Below are 15000 nucleotides of genomic sequence, written 5' to 3'. Positions count from 1 at the left end.
GTCCGCCGGCATTCACACACAGAAAACCACCCTTTCACTCACAATGATTTCAAAATTATGTCCACCACATATGCCCTTCCTGACAATGCCTCGAACTCGCATCTCATAAGGCGGCAAGCACCCGAAAGAGCAGAACCAACCACTACATCAAAGGACCCAACAAAAGATTAGCTGCCAAGAATCCAGACTACCTTCATGGACGTCACATATCTTCCCACACTAGGGTAGTAAAGACATAAATTGAAAGCCATCAGTCCTAAATTTTTTTTCTTTAAGAATAATTACTGATTTCTCCCCCGGCAGTTTGGCATAATCGTTACACCCTATTATGAAGGCGCAGACAAAGGTGAAATGTATGTAGTCCCTCCGACGTGAAAACTCTACGGGGTCTATACGCCGCGGTTATGAGTAAGCAATTGAGTGCCTGAAATGTTTTTTCTCTTATTTTCTTTACACACTCTTACTATTGTTTCTCTCTCTCTCTCTCTCTCCCTCCTCTTCACTCCTATTATATGTTTATCTGTTTTGAGTACCGAGTATGTGTATTCACGCTTATGCCATGCTCTCACAATTGTAGTGATTCGCTGCATGTGAAGCTGTAAATCCACGGGTGTATTGCATACTTTCGTTGAACGTCAAGTCACGCAAGTCTAATGAGTAAGTCCAGCCTATCATTTCCCGAATAACTCAACATAGAACATTATGCAACGGTGCACCTGTATGCATGAAATGTGTCATAAAGGAATTAAGCGTATGTTGATTGACAAAGACGAATACAACAGGTAGACTGATCTGAATACATAGACACATAAATAGTCAGATAACCAAATCAACAAACAGAAATAAGAGGTAGGGCATCCAATCAGGTAAAGGCGGTACTGCCAAATGACCTCTCAATAATAAATTGGGAGAGACCTAGCTCCTGCAGTAGAATAAAAGGTTGTTGAACAAAGTATGTGTGTGTGTGTCACGGCGAGGAAGCGACATATCGCGTCGAGTGGTCAAACGCAGGTGTGGAGAAGGGCATCCAATCAAGGAAGGGTGGAATTGCCAAATAACCTCTTACTAATTTAATGAGAGAGACTGATGTCTTGTAGTAAAACATATATATATATATATATATATATATATATATATATATATATATATGTGTGTGTGTGTGTGTGTGTATAATATATATAATATATATATCATACATATACATTATATATATACACACACATATACGACACACACATACATACACATACACAAACACACATAAATACACACACATGAACTTTTTGCGTATTTCTGTCGCCGAGATATCTAATGTCGTGTTCCAGTGTTTATGTTTTCATTCAACTACAAACACTTCTTCAATGGATCTTCTGTTCGGCTCGGGTGCATGCCGACGTCTTCATCAAGTCTTACCTATAGTAGACTATCCTGAGTGTTAGTGACCGCAAGCACACGAAATGCTACTGATCACATGTCTTGGATACGGCAGAAAGTCATGGTTCCTGATAATGTAAACAAAAAGCACGCACACATATACATAGAGAGAGAGTCCCCATCACCAATAATTCTACTTGACATTAAGGTATTGATGTGGATCAGAAATGCTTTTTTAATTGCGGCTGCGTCTTTCTGTATGCATGCCGTGTTGATGTGTGTTTCTTTTTTTTTTTTTTTTTTTTTTTTTATTCAAACACGAAAACATTCACTCACACACATAAATATGTGTGCGTGTGGTGTGCATATGTATATGTATGTGTGTCTTTCCACCTAATCTAGCATTTATAGATTAAATAGAAAAAAGTCGTTTGTGCTTTTGATACGTTTCTGATATTTCTGAGCAAAAAAGTGTACTTCTTTCAATATATTTTATCTTCTTTGTTTTCTAGATCTTTTTTGTCGTGTGGCAGAGCAAAGCGAGTATTAAAGGTTTTTTAATTATTATTTTGTTAATCTATTTATATATAAAAACTCGCTATTGTTCGTGTAATGTATTGTAAATGTTTCTTCTTTCGCGTAAATTAATGACCATTCGGAAACAAACCAGAAACTGAGGCACATGCGACCTGTGAACATTTACATTGCGTGTGAGTGTATATAATTTTCAAGACTAACAAAGTTATACATTACTGAAGACGACGTCACAAACAGAGCTTCTTGCCAGTCTTGAGACCGTGCTTGCACAGGGAAGTCCTAAGTAGCGATATCAAACACTGCATTGTCCAGAACCGGTTATTTTAAGTAGTATAAAGAAAAAAAAAAATACTTTCACAGACGTCGATCACCAGAATTAGCACTTGGGATTTATTCATCCATACGTGTAAACAAGATATTCAAATGTGTTGAAAAATGTCTTTTTACATTGTGGGATAACTGTATAGACACGGGGTTGCTTTTGTGAGTTACCCTAATTTGAACTTGAGTTAATAACATGTATTATTCCTGAACTAATGATTAGGAAATTTAAAGCTTTATTGAAATAAATTTACGCCACGGACCTTCAAGTCTTCAACTTTGATTATTCACTACAAGAACTTTGATCATATCACTCTGGCGGGAAAATCAATATCATTAATGATTTTTGCGAGTCTGCAAGTTCCCCAGAAAAGTCGATATGGTCACAAAATATTATCAATAATGGTCATGATTCTAGTTTTACCGTTTCTCTGTAAGAGCATCAACTATTTTTTCGCCATGTGGTTTTCAGTGAATTCTAATTACACTCGTTTTAATCTAGTATTTACATTTCAAGTTGAATTCAATCTAGTTGTGACGTATTTATGTAATGAGCAAAAACATAAGAAATAATCGCTAGCGCAATCTGACTCTGTTAATGTTTCTTTCCACTATTATAGTAAATGGAGGCTGAAAAGGAAGAACCCATCTGGCTGAAATATTTACTTATAACCGAAAAAAAGATCAACAGTTATCTCATAACAGGCCAACACATATATATATAATCCATATATATATATATATATATATATATATATATATATATATATATATATATATATATATATATATATATATATATATATATATATATATATATATATATATATATATATATATATATATATATATATATATATATATATATATATATATATATATATATATATATATATATATATATATATATATATATATATATATATATATATATATATATATATATATATATATATATATATATATATATATATATATATATATATATATATATATATATATATATATATATATATATATATATATATATATATATATATATATATATATATATATATATATATATATATATATATATATATATATATATATATATATATATATATATATATATATATATATATATATATATATATATATATATATATAAAATATAGATGTACACACACACATATATATATAATCCATATATATATATATATATATATATATATATATATATAAAATATAGATGTACACACACACATATATATATAATCCATATATATATATATATATATATATATATATATATATATATATATATATATATATATATATATATATATATATATATATATATATATATATATATATATATATATATATATATATATATATATATATATATATATATATATATATATATATATATATATATATATATATATATATATATATATATATATATATATATATATATATATATATATATATATATATATATATATATATATATATATATATATATATATATATATATATATATATATATATATATATATATATATATATATATATATATATATATATATATATATATATATATATATATATATATATATATATATATATATATATATATATATATATATATATATATATATATATATATATATATATATATATATATATATATATATATATATATATATATATATATATATATATATATATATATATATATATATATATATATATATATATATATATATATATATATATATATATATATATATATATATATATATATATATATATATATATATATATATATATATATATATATATATATATATATATATATATATATATATATATATATATATATATATATATATATATATATATATATAAAATATAGATGTACACACACACATATATATATAATCCATATATATATATATATATATATATATATATATATATATATATATATATATATATATATATATATATATATATATATATATATATATATATATATATATATATAAAATATAGATGTACACACACACATATATATATAATCCATATATATATATATATATATATATAAAATATAGATGTACACACACACATATATATATAATCCATATATATATATATATATATATATATATATATATATATATATATATATATATATATATATATATATATATATATATATATAAAATATAGATGTACACACACACATATATATATAATCCATATATATATATATATATATATATATATATATATATATATATATATATATATATATATATATATATATATATATATATATATATATATATATATATATATATATATATATATATATATATATATATATATATATATATATATATATATATATATATATATATATATATATATATATATATATATATATATATATATATATATATATATATATATATATATATATATATATATATATATATATATATATATATATATATATATATATATATATATATATATATATATATATATATATATATATATATATATATATATATATATATATATATATATATATATATATATATATATATATATATATATATATATATATATATATATATATATATATATATATATATATATATATATATATATATATATATATATATATATATATATATATATATATATATATATATATATATATATATATATATATATATATATATATATATATATATATATAGATATATAGATGTACACACACACATATATATATATCCATATATAATATATACATTGTATATATATATGTATAAATTTATATATATATATTTATATGTTTTAAATCACTCCCAAATTACTCTTATTCCATTTTACTCTACAACTCTCTTTGTTGCTGTCACTTGCCGTTTGAAAAAAAATGACAGTTTTGTTTGTCTGATTCAGTACAATACCAATATCTTCGACTGGGTGACTTAGCTTTACATGCTGAAGTGATGTGTGTATGAATTTTATGTAAAGCTCAATAAGGGCTAGAATTCAATGCCACTATGTTTCTTAGAAATTTTGTGCGATCGGTCCAATGAGCGCTTTGCAGATTCCAAATTCTAGAAGTAATATCAACTTTCTATGGCTGCTAAGTGTAATCTTAATCAAGGAGGCAGTGTGGAGAGAAAGATTCTGCAAGTGAGATCTGACAAGGCGCCAATTAACAACGGGTAATCTCGCAATCAACATCATTTGTTTGATTTTAATGTACAAATTCCTTGGCGACTGAGACTGACTTAACTTCTTATCTTCTAATGCTTGAAAGAAATCAGATGGGGCACTATTTACAGCTTGAATTAGTTATTAGGTTAATTATTTGTTCAGCTATCTCTCTACAATTAACTCTAGCTTTCATAATGAATTGGCCAGCGGTTGACAAATGAATATTTAATGAATTTAAAAGTGTTTGATTTTCTGATTTCTTAATAATGGATTAGAAGCTTGAACTTTAGCCTTGAACTTCGGCAGGTTTATATAGTCAATGAAAGTATTATTAGTGTTATTTTTACTATTGCCCGACACAGGGGATTCAAGGTCATTATACTTATCAAGCAATTTCTCTTAAGACTCCTTCCAAGAAATTTGACTGGTTATTCTACTTGAGTGTGTAATGTACCATCATTTACCCCTAATTCAACTATCAATACACAAAATATTTTGTATTACAAAAGAAATTGTAATACAAGATACAAAAGCACTTTAAGTGTACACGCATCACCATGGCAAAAGAAAATTCTGCACTAATTCTGTACTTATTATACACAATACTTATTGTACTTTTTATCCCACCGCTGCCACCATTTTATGTAGGGGTTGTGACAGCGGATTATTTATTTAGTAGCATTCTACCGACGTGATATCAAGGCACCTTTAAATCTTCTGACATTCCATGAGAATCCACTGATGTTCAGTGTGTGAAATATATTATCTAATCCATCATTTATGAACTACATTATTTATCCTTCATTTTGGAAGATATAGTTTAATCATTCATTTATGAAATATATGATTTAATCCTTCATTTGTGAAATATATTTAACCCTTCATTTGTAAAATATATAATTTAATCCTTCATTTGTAAAATATATAATTTAATCCTTCATTTATGAAATGAATCAGTTATCCTTAATTTTGAAATACATAATTTAATCCTTCCCTTGTGAAATAAATGTATTAATAAAAGATCATTTCAATTAAGTGGAAGTTCAACTCTTTTATATATGTAAATGACGAGTTATTCCATATCCATGAATATAAGTGTTAAGTTTGGATAACAAGAGAGAAAAAAGAAAAACAAGAAAAACAACTGATGCAGAATTCAATTTGTCAAACTTTTTTGCAGTGGTCCTCAAACTTTGCAATCAGTTGATACACCTTAATGCATAATGAAAGGTTCTGCGACATACCATCTACTCCCCTGATTGATATCCGGATAAGAAATGTGATATCCGGAAAAGAAATGTATTCTGCATGTATACAACTATTATATTTCCTCGGAAATGTATAAGCTACTTAGTGGGAAAGGCTGGGCTGGGTTGACAATTAAAATGTACACACAAACACATATATATGTGTACACACACACATACAGATAGATATAAATAACTGTGTGTATATATATATGTATATATATATATATATATATATATATATATATATATAGTATGTGTGTGTTTGTAGTGTAGATATATCTATATATATTATATATATTATGTACTTATTATACATATATATATTATATATATTATATATTATATGTATGATATATATCATATATGATAATATATATGATATATATTATATATATTGTATATATAATAATATATATAATATATATTATATATGTATATATTTTATATATATACATTATATATATAATAATGTATAAATATACATATATATATTATATAATACATATATATATTATATATATAAAAAATATTTATATATTGTGTATATAATATATATATATATATATAATATACATATATATATAGTATATATTATATATACATATATATGTGTATGATATATTTATCCTATATATATATGTGTGTGATATACATATATATATATATATATATATATATTCTTTGTCCATCTGTTATCCTGTCTCCAACATATATGACCTGCCCATTGCCATTTTTTCTTTTTGATGCTCTCGAGTATATCTTCCACTTTTGTCTGTTCCCTGATCTACGTCGCCCTCATCCGATCTCTTAGACTAATTTCAGGCTTTCTCTATTCAGATCATTTATTAGTTACTATATTTAATTTGCAGATTCACTGAAGAGTACAATATCATCTGCAAATCTTAGATTGTTTAGGTATTCGTCGCCGTTTTGATACCCTTTCCGGTCCATTCTAGCTTCTTCAATATTTCCTCAAGGCAAGCTGTAAACAGTTTTGGTGAGATGGTATCACCCTGTCTTACACCTTTCTTAATTGGGATTATATCGGTTTCTGTGTGGAGCTTGATGGTTGCTGTCCATCCCATCTTCGTATATATCTTCTAATAGTTTACAATATACCTCCTCTACTCCGTCTTCGAATAGCTTCTAGTACTGCTGGTATTTGTACAGAATCAAATACCTTTTCGTAATCAATGAATGCCATAGACAGGGGTTCCTATATTCGTTTATTTTTTTTCTTATTTGGGTAAGCGTGTGTATGTGGTCTGTTGTTGAGAATCCACTGCGGAAGACTGTCTGTTCTCTAGGCTGGTTAGAATCCAAAGTGTCAGAGATGCGAGTTGTGATGATTTTAGTGAACAGTTTGTAACTGAAAGGAGATTTATGGGTCGGTAGTTTTTAAGATCTTTCCTGTCCCCTTTTTTATGAATCAAAATAATTGTTTCCATTGAGAAGGCATTTGTTTAAAAAATTGGCTAGTTTCTCTGTTGCAATTTCTCCTGCGTCTATTATAAGGTCTATACTATACCGTGCCCACCTGGTGTTTTCCCTCTCTTCATGCCTTTAAGCGCTCTCTTTATTTCTTCTGTTGTGATGTTAGGTACTTCTCTAGTTACCGCATTCGCTTTTATCCGTTGCTGTTCATTTGCGTTGTATAGATCCCTGAATGACTTCATTCTTATTATATGTCACATGTAAGTGTAGCAGCCCAATTAAGAAAGTAAAGATTAATGAAAATGTTTTAAAAGATTATGTTTCAAAGTTGAATACATAGACGGGTATTGGAACGCGGTTGTTTACTTCAACGGCGGCTGTGGTCGTCTAACAGCACCAGGCCCTATTGTAGGGGTTTGGAGGTAAATTACATTCTTTGTACTAGTTTATTCATCCTATTATTATAATTTTATGTTTTATAAGTTTGTTAGCATTCAATGATGTGCTTTAATTGAGTGAAGTGTGTGAATTATTACAAGTTTAATAGTATATATGACCACGTGGCCACAGTTGTTACGTTCCACATTGTTTTGTTTGCAGTTTTACGTATGAGTAAGGACATGGAAGATATGGATGAACATGTAGAAATTGTATTTCATCAGTTATGGAGAATAAAGGAAGAAGCAATAAGAATTGTTTTTCTCCAGAATCCAATGACGTATTCATTCAGTAAACAAATTCCAACAAAAAGGGCGAGGCCGCAGCGACATCACATCTCCGTCCGGTTTCTTTATTGCACATATTAGATTTCTCCCTATTCCTAGTCTCCGTTTAGCTGTGTTCATGCTGGTACCTGAGATCACTGTTTCATTTATTATTTGAGTGTTGAATTTTCGTACATCTCACTTCTTTTTGTTTATATTTTTTGTTAGTTCAGCTAATTCCATTTTATCCCTATTTGACGATGCTTTCGTGACCCTAAGTTCTTGTATAAGTTCTTTAGTTTCCGTCGAGAGCTTACTGGAGTTTTGTTTGACGTTCTTACCGCCTACTTCAAGTGCAGCTTCTTTTATTATGTCATTGAACTGTTTGTTGATTTGGTCAATGTTGAGATCTTCGTCGCTGAGAAGTGAATATCTGTTTTGGAAGTTAATGCTAAATTCTGTCGCTTTGGTCTTCAAGTTAGCAAAGTTTGGCTGTGGATTTCGTACGAGTTTATTCCTTTCCCTTCCACATTTTTTTACTATATCGCGCCTATTTGAAATTATGAAGTCAATTTCGTGTTTGATGTCCGATGGCGGCTTCCATGTCTACTTCCGCTCTAGTCTTTTTTCGAAGAATGTATTCATGATATTGAGTGATCGAGCCTCCGCAAACTCGACTAGCATTTATCCCCTATCATTCCTAGTGCCTATTCCGTGACTCCCCACTACGGTTTCTTCTTCTGTCTTTTAACCTATTAAAGTCTCCCATAATTATTGTGAAATGGGGTTTTACTCTTTCGCTGGCTAAATTAACATCTTCATAGAAGCTTTCTATTTCGTCATCACTGTGGCTGCAGGTTGGAGCATAGACTTGAACAATCTTTAAGTTGTTCCTTTTAGTTAATTTTATTGTTACTGAAGCCACTCTTTCGTTTATACTATGGAATTCTACTATATTCTTTTCCAAACGTTTGTGAACTAGAAACCTACCCCTAATTCTTGATTGCTACCCTGAGGTTTACCACTCCAATAGACCACGTGTCCATCATTTAGTATCTTCTGTTCTTCGCCTAGTCTCTTAACCTCATAGGGTCCTACAACATCCCATTTAATGAAGGAGAGTTCCTCAAGTAATGCTAGTAAGTCGGATTCCGTTTTCATTGTCCTTACATTATATGTGGAAAGGTTTTCCAACGTGGGGCGGCCTGTTCTTGGCCGGGGATTCTTAGCACTTTCTTGATCGCCGCCGTAACCAGGGGTTCCTTCGCCTCCGGGGAATGAGGGTCGTTGCTCTGTTTGTGCAGTCATGGTTTTTGTCTGTGAGGTAGACAGCCGAGTTACCTCCCATCTACTGGACTTGGTGTATCTTGGTGGGAGGGGGATAAGCTCCTCCAGCAAAGTTGGCCCTGTCTAGTGTGGACTTATGAGCAGCAACATACAGGCCTGCTCACTACACCAGGGTATACTTCCGTGAGCATTGGCTTGAGTATCAGAAGTGCATATATATATATGTGTGGTTATATATTTATACACTGATTTTTTTTTTTAACGAGCTTGCTGACAGACTAGCCGTCGCTGGCAGGGGTAGGCCCCCAAATCCCATGACGATAAAACCGAGCCGAAAATTACTTATGGAGAAGTGTGCCTTGGTCGGTAGTACCTTCCTACGGCAGCTCCACAGAGAGGAAACGCGAACCTCCCCCTCGGCCAGCTGGTACTCAGACGCCACAGGCTATGAACCACTGGCACTCTCTGAAGTAAGCAACAGAGGTACCGAAGTCATTCTTCACAGAATGCGCCTAGGTTACCATTATCCCAACAATCGAACGCGATGAAAGGTGCTGCAAGCACTGCGGCGAGCCGAACGCCACACTAGTCCACTACCTAGAAAATTGTGACCATACACAATTCCTGAGACAGGGGCCGCCCACAACAGCCGCCGTGCTGGTAAAGAGGCTATGCGAAATGCTTACACCATGGCGGCAGGAGCGCCTGCTGGCAATCCCGCTGCCACGGTAAGCACCGAGTGTCAGACAACTCAATGAGGCAACCGTAAAAAGCTGACACAGGCTGGGCCATATTTAGAAGGCCCGGGCGAAGCTAGAACTTCGCAAACCATAAAGAAGAAGAAGAAGCGAGATCACCATTCCCCGATCCTCCAGCAGACCAAGAGCATAGCAGCAGCACACAAGGACTGCCCAGTCCTTAGCCGACTGGGGAGCCTCCCGGCTCCCCCCGTAGATCTCCAACTTCAACCTCTAACACCCAGCCAAACCTGTGGGCACTCACACCCACACAGTCACTCCCTAAAGAGATAAGACACCAGGCTAACATAGTAGATACAACATACCCATCTACTATAATAGGCAAACAAGCTAGAGGGTCGGTAGCTGGCTCGTCGCTGATCCACGCACGAATTTATTGCAGACGCGTTGCAAGCATGCGCATGTGTGTCGGTCTATAGTAAAGCCATAGGGTGTAAGATCCCTACAGGGTCCTCAGCAGCATAAAACAACGTCCTATCGCAGATCGGATGAAGATCCGTACGGGTGTGAACGCCGGCGGCAAACAAGGGAGGAACATGAGATGTGGATATAAGGACGAGAATGGCGTGCCACTACACAACAACGGGCAAGGGATTAGGGGGTCACTGATATCCAAGTAGAAAAGAGAGGGGGGGGGGGGGGAGAAAGCCACCTGCCCTAGCCTCTTCTCGCTTTTGCCTCTCCAGCGTCGACGCCAATCCCGCTCGGCTTCTCGACTCTCCGGTACCAGTAGCTCGCAAAGTCCCAGGTTATCGACCGTGATGGTTGTTTCAAATGGCCAAATAAACAGGCACGTGACTTGCTGGGTTGTTTGTCAGATTTCCTACTCACACATACACATATATACACATTTGTGTGTATATATATACATACATGTGTGTATATATATTTATATATATATATAAATATATATACAATATGATATGTGTATGTGTGTGTATATCTATCTATCTATCTATATATACATGCACATACATATGTATATTATTTAATTAATTAAACACATATAGATAGACAAATACACAGGTAATCAGCATTATTAGCAGGAACGATATGTATGATTCTCCAGTGATTAGGACTGACATAATCCTTATAGAGATCCTCTACACTATAAGGTATGATACCTCCTTATATACGTATTTCAAAATAAAAACAACTCATTTTCTTCTCTTTTTAGTTTTCTCCGTAAACCTTGAAACATTTAGTAACGAACTGAACCTTAATCAAACTATAACGCTCTTAAAAATAACTTATCAATATGATCACATCTTTAGTAAAATCATAAGCAGCACTAGAAACGCCCTAATAATTATTTTAGTTCCAAACGCAAGTGATGCCACGGGCTCCGCACCATAAATATATATAAGCATGTAATATAATGTAATAAGCTTTTCAGTTGCCTTAATAAACTTCACAAGCTGCAATCGCTGCGCGTAGGAAAGATGTCTCCAGATCCCCGAATTCCTGACCTACAAATCGCTGCTGTCATTACTTCCATTGTTTATTATTAATAATAGTACAATAACAACATATTGATGCTACACAAGAGTGTACCGTATGAGTTATGCGGTATATGGCCATCAAAATAACTTTTAGCTACATGTTCAAGCCTTCTATTTCTCTCTCGTGGAAAGTTTGGAACACATCATCGGGAAGCCGGGTTCTAACTTTTTGAATCGATACAAAAATTAACTTGATAAAAACATGCTTCACATCCAGCAAGGAATATATAGGGAAGGATCAGCACCTGGAATCAAACTTTACGACTGTACACCTTGTTCTCAGAAATGATCCAATATGGGCGCTCTTCATCGACCTAGAACACAGGGCCTCCCTAAATTGCAGGGCCTGTCTTTGATGCCAACTGTCCCCAGCAGATAAGCCTCCCCTGGGTCGCTTCTTCGGTTCAAAAGGGAGTGAATTATGGTCTTGAAATATGGAGACTAACTGCACCAACCACGTTAGAGTTACCTGTGTTGCAATTCGAATTAATCAGCTTGAGAAGAGAGAGAGAGGGGAGGGGGTGGGAAGGGTGAAATTGCATTAAAGTATAAACTCTCTAGATTATATACATATTTGGTAGGGTCTTGTAAACCCAACTTACTGTGTCACGCACGTGGAAAAGTTTGAATAATTTCTTTTAAGCACGTTAGGGATACCATGTTGCTATTTTTCCAAAATTGCTAGTCGTTGCCTTTTCTTTTTGGTATTTGGAACCCAAAAAAAAAAAAAAAAAAAAAACGCTGCAGTACATGTGTGGGTACTCCTAGTTTTTCAAAGAAGCCGCATTAAGTCCACTATTGTAATGCTAAATAAGGGTAAATAACATGCACAGTATTCTTTAATACCTTTCTTTTGCCAGCGATCACAAAGGAATTAAATTGCTAGAAGAGTGGAAAGCACTTCTATGGACTAAAGTATGTTTTTTTATCATCTATATTACTTCTGTTACATTGCTATTATCGACTCTCACATTCGGACTCCAGGGTATGCTTGCCTTGACAATGAAGTGGAAAATTAAGACAATCTTTGAAAATTCTTAGTCACTCTTAACCAATTCGCCCCGAATTTATCCTGTCCCCTGTAGTTTTTGGTGATTTTTTTTACATACAGATGGCTCCACATGTGCTCAGCCGGCAAGGAGTCTATCAGTAGGCCCTAGTTACCGATCCTGATTTCCCCATTCCTTGAATACCATTGGTATCGATACTATTATTGTCATTGATGTTATGATTATTAATTTGTCATTAAAATATTTTAGACAATGAAATGATACAAAAGACCCTTTCTTAAAGTGAAAGGAAAGGGTAAACAGGTGATATAGGTAGTTTCTAATAACTGGCTATTTGGTGATTAAGAACTTGTAGTGCCATCTATATGTAAATACAATAAATAAACGTGTATTACAGTGGGCATGACATGTATTCTTGCCACATGGGGCCAATGGGTTAAAACCCATGGAAAAGGCAATAAACACGGAGGGACTGAATTTGAACACGCTTGACTGGTGCATAATGCGAGGCTGGATAGTCTTGTTTCGCAAATGGAATGGCTACTTTATGAAGCTTATTTACGAAACTGAAGAAGCAAAATTCTAAACTAACACCAAAGGAATGTTACACAATTCCTCTTTTTCAAGTTTTTTTTTTTTTTTTTTTTTTTTTTTTTTTTTTTTTTTTTTTTTTTTTTTTTTGTCACTGCAGCTAATAAACCTCAATGTGGCACAGCTGAATCGTTTCAGGATCATTTACCTTCCGAACAGAGACGAACCTGGCTTTGACGGTCGATAGGCTCTCAATAACGATTTCTTCGCCGTACGCAGAAGCAGGGCCGACAAAAGACCCAAATAACACGTACGAGCTAAAGTCCCCCGGAGTGCTGACGGCCTCCATCCCTATTCTCACCTCCAAGTTCTTCGCGGCCATCACCATAGTTAAACTTCCCTGCGCCTGTACGAAGATCTTCACCACGCGGAACGTCGCTGGCTTCCCGAAGTCGAGGAGGAGCCAATGGCTGACTTCGCCGGTCTTGGAGTGGTAGCACTGATCCAAATCCCACAGGTCGTAAAACCCGTCGACAAGGTTCGCCTTGACACGCAACTGTACGTTCAGCTCGGTCGGTGTAGCCTCGATGCCAGCCCCAGTAGCCAGATCTTTGTGGCGGCGCGTGTAACAGCTGATTGCGTCAGCCGTGTTAGGCTCGCTGTACCCAGGCATGATGATCAGGTTAGACAATACGCACTGAGCGGCTGAGACGTCTACGCAACAGAGGTCGCACCACGGGCGGACGCTGCACCCGCGGGAACACTTGGTAAACGTCGTTCCAGGGGCAATGGGGAGCCTCTCGAGACGCAAGGATGCCAGGAGTGATGAGTAGGACACCTCGACCCTCCTGAAGAGTGTCAGGGGAGTTGTTGCCCGCGACCGGGATACAGACCACGCGGCCAGTACTGCCATTAGCATCACGGGCACGGATACCATGGCGCAGTTGCATAGAGCGCGCACTGTGAAGATACAGACTTAAGAGCTTAGCCAGTTCCAGCAATCTTGATCACCTGAAGATAAAAGGACGGATGTGTTAGTTGACAGGGCAATATGATACATGCAT

Source organism: Penaeus chinensis, chromosome 7 (assembly GCF_019202785.1).
Source record: "Penaeus chinensis breed Huanghai No. 1 chromosome 7, ASM1920278v2, whole genome shotgun sequence".
NCBI classification, from domain to species: domain Eukaryota; kingdom Metazoa; phylum Arthropoda; class Malacostraca; order Decapoda; family Penaeidae; genus Penaeus; species Penaeus chinensis.
This window is presented reverse-complemented; position numbering follows the sequence as displayed.